Here is a 9381-nt window from a genome sequence, read left to right on the forward strand (position 1 = left end):
TTAATCACCTAGTCAGGTGACATTTAAAACATCTCAGATTCTTATTCCAGGAGTGGAGATCTTTTAGAGGGGACATTTTAGTACCTTGAACTTTCAGTGACATTTAGAACCTTTCTTATAAGGTAGTAGAATAATGACTTTTATGTTTCAATGTTTCCAAAGGCTTTCATGACACCAAGTGATAAGAGCTCAACAAATCTTTCTGTCATCTGACTCCCTAGTGGCTTGCCTCTGCTTTAAGAACTGTAAATACATGAAAAAAAATTGTAAGTAAACTAAGCCATCTTGCCAATTAGAAGTTAAAAATAATGTTGTGGTTTCTCCTTCTTTTGAAAATGCCTATAACTTATCTTCCTTCAAGCATGTACTTTTGCTACACATTAAAGTCTTGAGCTATAACAGTAATAATGTTGTAAATTACAGGAGACAAATAAAAAGCAATAAAAACAAAGATGGTGGTGACGATAACACAACATTGAATGTAATTAGCAGTACTTAATTATATATTCGAACGTGGTTTAAAGGGGATATTTTAGGTTCAATGTTACTATAATAAAAATTAAAAGAAAACTAGTTTTAAAAAATCTATGGACTGTGCAACTAAAATGGTGAGCCTGTGTTAAACCATGGACTGTAGTTAATAATACTATTATAAAATTTGCTTCCATCATTTGTAAGAAATATACCATACCAATGCAAGGTGTTAACAAAAGGGTGGTATATGAAAATCCTGTATTTTATGCATGATTGTTCTTTAAACCTACAACTTCTCTAATAAAATTAAAAAGTAAATCAAGCTCTCCTGTGAATTAGAAGTTGAAAAATAGTGCTGCAACTTATAGAAGGCGAAAAAAAAGTTATAGATGAGACTCTGGTCATTAAAAAACTCTCAGTATTTATCAAACGCTAATTTGCTTTCAGTTCTAATATCTCTAGGATGCCTATTTTACTTTACTGTTGCACAATGACCTTTTTTTACTGTCAAGATTATCAGTGAAGATTTTGCTTTTATTATAAACGAACTAGGCAGGCATAGATTGTAGGAAGATTCCTTAAGGCACAATCTAGTCAGATTAATGGACAGGGTTTTCCTGTACAGTTCTACAAGAATGCAAGCAAATAACAGTTTTTTGAAGGGAAGAATTTAACATTTTACTCTCAAAGTTTACTCTAAGGTATTAGTCACTTTTAAAATGTGGACTTTTCTCCTACATTTTTCCCAGTTAAGTTATAAAACAACCACGCCTTTGCTTATTAATCTTAATATAGTTAGGATGAAACAACATTATAAAGTTTATGGTTTGTAAGTACAAAAAACATACTTTCATGATAATAATTTTGGAAGAAATGACAATGAACTGATGCTATAGTTTTTAACATGACACATTTCAGATCAAAGTCTCTTTACTGGATTATTTTATAGAATAAAAGAGACACCTCTATGAAGAAAAGATTGTGGTGCCTTTAAATTGGGCAGAGGGAAATAAAATATTTCTCAGCAAACACTCCTTACCTTATAAGGCTTGTGAAATGTGTGGAGGTAAATGCTGGTCTGAGGTGTCACAGTTTCTGAAGAATAGAAAGGGCTTCCGGTTGCCAAGTGACGTTCTCGTTCTCACAGTGGGGGCTGCTATCTGGAGAAAAAATCATGTCCTGATTAGTAATTCCAGTGTTTCTTTGTCTTCCTGTAAATAAAGGGAGAAGGAGTGGGGAACACATCCATTCATAAAAAAAAAAAAAAAAAAAAAACCTAAAAATATGTATCCCGTGGAAAGAAGCCATTTATAGAACTGCCCAAAATATGCTCGGGTGCAGGTCAGATGATATTGTGCAATATTACTGAGGAGACCATTAGATTTCTACACTAACTTTGAACACATGCTCTTTTCTGAAGCAGGAGTCATTTTACTATTATTATTATTAGAGAATTTTACAGAAAAATCATGCAGAAAGCATGGAATTCCCATTACCCTTTCCCCCTCATCATTGACATGCTGTATTGCTGTGGTACACTTGTCATAACTGATGAAAAAATATTGCTATATTTGCACTATTAACTAAAGCCCATGATTTACATAAGGGTTCCCTGTTTATGTTGTATAGTCCTATGTTGTTGTTATTGCTTTAATATGTTGTTATTGTTTTAATACTAGAATTTTTATTCTAGTAGCATATATACAACCTAAAATTGCCCCTCTGATCCTTAACATTCAAATATATATGCAGTGCTGCTAATTGTGCTCAAAATGCTAAGCAAATGGGATTGCCAAAAAGATAAATTGTTATTAGGCTAATTTCTTTGTTCAAACTGGTTCCCCCAAGCAAAATTTATGGACATCTGTGAGATTAAACAGTAATAGCCTCCTTAGGATTCCTTACCTATGGCATTATCCTTGTAATATAGTCTTACAAGTTATAGCCTTTTTAATTTAGTATATAATTTTATGACTTATTAAGTAAGTCATAAAAGTAAGTGGGTAAGAGAAAACTGAGTCATTGCGGGAGAAATTCAGGTCATAGAACCCATCAGGCACAGTTGACTAGAAACCGATAGCTCTTGGACTCTTATTGCTGATTTGGGCATGGAAAGATTTTATCACACTCAACAGGAGCCTCGGTTAAGGCAGACCATGTTTCTAGACTTCACCACAATCCAACTCTCCACCACATACTGAGTGATCATGGGGTGAAATTTTAACCTCTTAAATCCTCAGGTTCAAAAGTAGGAGTGAAGACTCAATAATTTCTCAGGCTTTTTTGTGATTGCAAGGTGGGTCACGGTGGTTCAGCAGGCAGAGTTCTCACCCACCATGCCCAATACCCGAGTTCAATTCTCAGTGCCTGCCCATGCGAGAGAAAAAAAAAAATTCTTTGGTTATATGTTCTATTTTCTTAGGAGCTCCCTCAATTGCGAAGGAAGACTGTGGTTTTTTTATGTGTGTGTCACATTCATTCAAGTCAATATTCCCTGTGAAAATTAACCACAGTGGTATTTTCTAAAGTTGATCATTAGACTTTCTGACTTACATTTATTTTTAACCATGAGTCAAACAGGATGGGATACCTCCGGCCCTCCACATCAGAGGACAGCTGCATCCAGCATATGGGGAGAGAAGGGAAGGGCAGAGGTTCTACTCTTCTTGCTGTGATGGTCACCGTACAGGTGGCAGCTTTCTCTCTTTAGGCTTATGCCTTTCGTCTCCCAAAACTAATATCTTTCCTTTGCAATGCTTTTCTCACTTGTTGCACTTGAACAGTGTACATCTGTTTGCATAATCAAGCAAGTTAGCTCTCTTCCTCAACAAACTATAACCTACCTGATTTTGTTCACATTTTATCCTTGGCACCTATTTAGTTTCTGACACATAGTAGGGTATCAATAAATACTTTTTTTTTTTAATGTATGAATAAAAATTAACCTCATGACATGTCAGCCCAATATATATATATAGCTATAAAATATAGCTATATATTCAGCTATATGTGAGAATATTTATATATTCAGCTATATGTGAGTTTCCTTACTGAAGTTTTGGCACAATTTAAGAGGATAAAAAAACAAAAGAAGAAAAAAAATTAAACTATATAGTCTCAGGCTTCAAAGGGAAACCACACAAAAGTTGAGCTCTTCACAAAGGAGCCCACTCATAGGTGCCCATTACCGCATATTTCCTAACCTTACTGTCTCCCTACTCCTTTACCCCTTCCCTTGCTATAATGAAATTAATAATAAATTCACCTAGTTCTTCATTTTCCAAAACTTCTCTTGGCTACTCTTCGTGCATTTTTGTGGAAAATCTTAGCTCTAACTATTTCCTAGATATGTTTTCCTTCCACAGTGCATTTTTTCCAAATCTGAGTCATGTGTTCTAGATTCTTGGAGGGAAAAGTTTTATATACTCATTTAATGAACAGATTCGAAAAAAATGAACTGCTGGAATCACCACAATTCCTTGGGTGAGAGGAGACAAATGCCGCATCTCCAACCTAAAGGCCTCCTTTTCAGCTTAAATAAGAAAATGAAATAAACTGATGCTCAGATATAGAGATATTATCCCACTTTTTTCCATTAGCCTGGTCATTCGGGGAGACTGTGAAGGAAGGAGATACCATGTGAAGCAGGTCAAGGAAAGAAAAGCTTAGTAAAATCTGCTTTAGCAACAAAACATAGGAACAAAATGAACCATCATATAAGCAGCGCCAAGTCTTCATTAACAATGTCAGTCACAGAGAGTAACTGCTGGAATGTCTAAAGGGTTTCTAATTGTCTGGAGAAGAGTTGTGCCTAAATTTTGCCAACTCTGATTTGGGTTTTTTGAATAGGTTTCTTGAGGGTTGTCTCTAATTACCTGTACCTATGGAATATTTCCTACCAGTTGAAACAAGTTATCCCTAGCTACCCTCTGGCCCTAGTATTTAGTGACTTTGGGACCTGGATAGGCAAAAAGTTGCTTTACCACACATAAATATGTGCATTTATGAGGTTTAGTAAGTGTGTTATTCTCATCTTACACAAACTCTGTACTAATTATGAAATAGACATATACCAGATATAGAGTAAAATATATGACTGATTTATATCTTATAAAGCTGCATTAGAAAACCCTCTTGTCCCTGAGACCAAAATGAATCGATCCACAAGTCTAGACATTGGGACTTAGACCTGAAGCTAGTTGGATCTGCAAAAACGAACACATAATGGGCGGCCACGGTGGCTCAGCAGGTGGGGTTCTCGCCTGCCATGCTGGAGATCCAGGTTCGTTTCCTGGTGCCTGCCCATGCAAAATAAATAAATAAATAGACAGATAACATCGGCTGCTTCACATCCAATTACACACAGAGAGCACAAGGGAAAAAAAGTCCCACATGCTTAGCAAACCTGACATACTAACATTACCCAGTAGAAAAAAAATTAGATAAATTTAAATCAGACTCCCACCATCTCACCAACCATATACATTATTTCTCCTTCCCAGAAAAGGAAGAAGCCAATGAGGCCTGAGAAAGGATGATCTCTGTAAAATTTTGAAAAGAGTGGAAGTTCCTATTTTGTACTCAAAGGAGAACATGGGAAAAAGGACAGGATGGTTTCTTTTACAGTAGTAATGAGACTGATAATTTTTAGCAGATTAACCTGAATCTATCATATGAGCTGAATGCTAATTTTTTTCAATTAGTTTCTATAAAATATAGATTCTACCTAGTAGTTTTCTTTCTTTCTTTTTTTGTATGGGCAGGCTCTGGTAATTGAACCCGGGTTGACGGCATGACAGGTGAGAATTCTGCCACTGAGCCACCATTGCACTGTCTAGTAGTTTTAATAGCATTGCTATTTGTTCTTTCTTTAGAACTTGTAGTAAATTCATTCCTTTTACCATTGAACAAACCTAGAGTTTTTACTTTGTGACAAACGCTAGGGGTACAATAGTAACCTCAAAGAAAATATGATATACTTAAAGAGACAAGTGCATAAACAACTTCAATATGCTGCGGAAATGCTGCAGCGGGGGAAAGTAACTAACTCTGGTTGAAAGGGGGTTGGGGGAAGGATAGTGGAAAACTTCACAGAGGTAGTGATATTTACATAGACTATTGAAAGATGAGTAAGGGTTAACCTCGCTTACAAAAACAGGGGAAAGCAGAGAGAATATCATACTCAAAGGTGGGGAAAGCTATACTCCTTCAGAGAATGTAAGGTAATGAGTGTGGTTTGCCTGGAATTCAGGGGCCTTGGGGAAGGCAGATTTTTTTCTTTTGCCTGACTTACCATTATGCTACTTCTTGTCTAAGACAAAACTCAGAGTTACTTTTATGTCATTTACTCATTTGCCCCTCTGGCCTTCTTTCCAAGACCAAGAATGATAATAAAAATGGAGCCATATCATGCTTTCATAATTTTCCCTCCTTTCACAAAAAGAAAAGTTCCTTCTGTCAAGACCTTGGTATATTTCTTGACAGCCTTTCTCATAATATCCATCTTTGGGGGTAAAAGTTTTCTTATGGTTATATATGTATACTTCATTGGGTAGAGAGGGTAACCTTGATTTTTTAAATGTCTTTTTAAAACTATTTACTGTCATGCCTGTACCTTAGAGATATTTGCAAAAGTTCTTTCCTGGGACTTTTTTGCCCAACATTGAAAGCTCCATGAAGGTATGAGAGACACAGTTTCTTTCAGGAAATCATAGGCCATGAATTGATTATATCTGATTAAATGAATTTCGAATTCATTTGGAAGCCATGGCAAAATTTGATCATAGAAATTTAGGAAAGTGTTAGTTGATAAAGAACGTTGAACTCTTCACACACAAAAAAGTCATTTGAAGGAAGTGACATGATTGTATCTGTGCCTCGAAAAAAATCTGTGCGGGATAGACTTTCAGGGAAAACATTGAAGACATGGAAACTAAGTGTTAAACTATTGTAGTATTCATGGAAATAAATTAGTGAAACTTTAGTTAGTTGAAGAGGAGAGAAAGGATAGTTTTCAGAGATGTTTTTGACGTCCGTCTGAAAGGATGAGGCAAAGGTGGAGAAGATGGAAGGAGTTAGGATAATGTATGTGAGAATGCTGGTAAGATTAGAAACACAGAAGGTAAAGAAATGGATGGGGCAGTGGGTAAGGAAAAATCTTGAATATAATTTTGAACATTTTAGTCTGAGTTCTCTATGGAACAATAAGTTCATAATTTGGACGAATTTTTTAGAATAAGTTTCCAAAGCTAGTATAAAGGGTCTTTTGGATATGGATCTGATTTTTCAAAAATGGATAAAATTACCTTATGTGTGAAACTGCTGTATATATAGTGACTATTTAGTGTGGAAATGCCCTTTTGTTTTTGTTTTTAAGGTGTGTGATTATAAATCAGTTATTTGTGTGGTTATAGTAATATATAATCTTACTATAATGTATTGCTCATAACGCAGATTGAGGAAAAATTGGCATAGACTAGCAACCAATAAAAGATGGAAATGCTTAAGCAATAAAGAATAAGACTGAAAAAAGCTAGAGTCAGAATATAAAAATGAAAATTTCCTAGTGGAAAGAGAGTTTATTTCTGTCAAAGCTTCCTCACGTTCCCCTCACCTGCTTACTCAGTACTAAGGCATATCTTTATTCTGTTAAGTTTTAGGTAATATTTCCAATGAAACATTGTTTCAAGACACTTTAACATATCTTCCACAATAAGATAAAAATTCCATCTAATTTTTGCAAACTCTAAGAAGACTTTTAATAATAGAAGTCTATTCTTAAATATATAAATCCAGGAAATGGCCAATCTCTTAAGATTTTACTTTGTTGGGCTATCATTAAGAATTATCTAAGAATTACTCAGAATATTACACTGCAATTATCTATGTGACTAATGATGAGGTCTTAAAGCGCAGCATTTTCCTTTAAGGGTTTAAAAATAAGCAACTGAATGTGTTCTACATCTCTTGATTTTCACAACCAAGGTCATCAATTGCCATAGGGAGCCTATTCCGATCTAGTAAATATTGCATTTCCAAAAGTAATAAAATGTGTCTCAGAGGTTTTTTTTCACATTGGGCAATGGATATTATTCCCTGGAGGCCTCTGTTTGGTCAGCTCAAAAGAGAGATGAGTTGAAATGTATCTAAATGCTCAGTAGTCTAAGAAATGGAAAATAGAGGATAACAATATGGTATGGAATTGTAGCAATTTTCAAATTCCTAAATAATCATTTTTCTTTAGATGTAGAAACTTTCACCCTACAAGAATAGATAGAATTTACTAGTTTGCTGTATAAGATATCATTTTGGTCTCTTATGGTCTCAATTTCTGTAACTATGTTGCATATTGGAAATGGGCAAGTAATTTAATATGTTCAATGAAAAATAATTATTTGAGTGTCTCATAGCAGTCATTTGTTAAAGGGAAAAGTTTGAGATTAATATACATGCCTTCCCATGTATATTATGGAGTGATATGTTTAACTAGCTTTTAATAATAACAATTATAATACATTTATGTTATAAAAATGTAGAGCAGAACAAAGGGAAATAAATAAGAATTAAGTCTTCTCCCCATCCCAGGCAGCCAGCACCCATCCTCAGCAGCCCCTAACCACCCTGCTCCCCATCATTCCCAGAAGCTGGGATAACTATTGTTATCTGTTGTCAATTTCAAATATACAAGAAACAACTATAAATTAAATTTATATTGAAAAGGAATATATATGTGTATTTGTGTCTGTGTCCTTTTTAACACAAATATGAGCACACCATAACCTTATGTTGTAATTTAATTTTTTTCACTTAACATTTTTTTAATATTGTGTCATGTTAATGAATAAAGACCTACTCTTTTTCTCTTGTATAGTACAAGCATAGAGTTTCATTGTACTGATGAGCCACAATTTTAGTGTTGGCCTTTTACAAAACATCATGCAGGCGCTGGTGAGAACCTATGTTGGCCCTTGAGGACTCAAGATGAGAAAATCCCACCGTCTCTTCAGGTTAGTCTCTAAGTTTCTCTGAAGAATTTCATAGAAAGAGCAAGAGTCCCTCCTCCCACCCCCAACAAATGTAGAGACTCCAGATATTCTGCTCTTTCCCAGATCATTGTACAATAACTTGAAAAAGTTAGGATAATTAAAGATAGGTACGTCCTCCCTCCTTACACTTAATCTGTACCTTCCACACGTTTTTTGTTGTTGCTGTTGTTGTTTGTTTGTTTATTTTTGAGTGTATGGTCTGGGAATCAAACCCAAGTCTCCTGCATGAAAGGCGAGAATTCTACCACTGAGCCACCTGTGCACGCATTCCACACATTTTTTTGTTGTGCATATATTACTTTGACAATTCATTGTTTTTTGTTTTGTTTGTTTTTGCACAGGCAGGCACCAAGGAATCAAACCTGGGTCTCCCGCATGGCAGGCAAGAATTCTGCCCCTGAGCCACCATGGCACTGCCCAACAATTTGCTTTTATAAACTTCATAATAAAGAACTGTAAGAGAATGCCAAGGTCAGGAAAATTCTTGGTCAGAGGAAGTGCCTGTATCTGACAGCTCATAAGAGTCATAGACGCCATTCCTCTACTTCTGCTTGTTGCTTAATAGACTGGAATTCTTGAGTCAGGAAGTGGATTCCTGAGATAAATAGACTGCAGGAATTTCTTCTGCCCTGCTCTAATTCTCATTTGAGGACCATCAGCAAAAATTATTTACTCTGATGGAACATAGAAAGAGAATTGATCTCAAAAGTTGACTCCATTCCTAAGCCTGGGTGTCAGGAATCCACAAGTTCAACACCTACTATCAGAGTTCACGAGGTCAAGCAAATAGCAGAGGGTAGAGTTCTGCTCATCTACAGCCCCTGGCAGAAGCCCCACAAGCCACCTTCTGAAGATTCCTGGC

General features: G+C 35.6%; 1 long non-coding RNA gene across 1 annotated transcript; it reads left to right on the plus strand.

Moving 5' to 3' along the window:
- The first annotated feature begins 222 nt into the window (after positions 1-222).
- On the plus strand, positions 223-9083 carry LOC143647883 (uncharacterized). The gene is made up of 3 exons (XR_013158246.1): positions 223-266; positions 8416-8480; positions 8861-9083. It is a non-coding gene; the product is annotated as an uncharacterized LOC143647883 (long non-coding RNA).
- Positions 9084-9381: the final 298 nt, after the last annotated feature.

The sequence above is a fragment of the Tamandua tetradactyla genome, chromosome 10 (genome assembly GCF_023851605.1).
Source record: "Tamandua tetradactyla isolate mTamTet1 chromosome 10, mTamTet1.pri, whole genome shotgun sequence".
Lineage (NCBI taxonomy): Eukaryota > Metazoa > Chordata > Mammalia > Pilosa > Myrmecophagidae > Tamandua > Tamandua tetradactyla.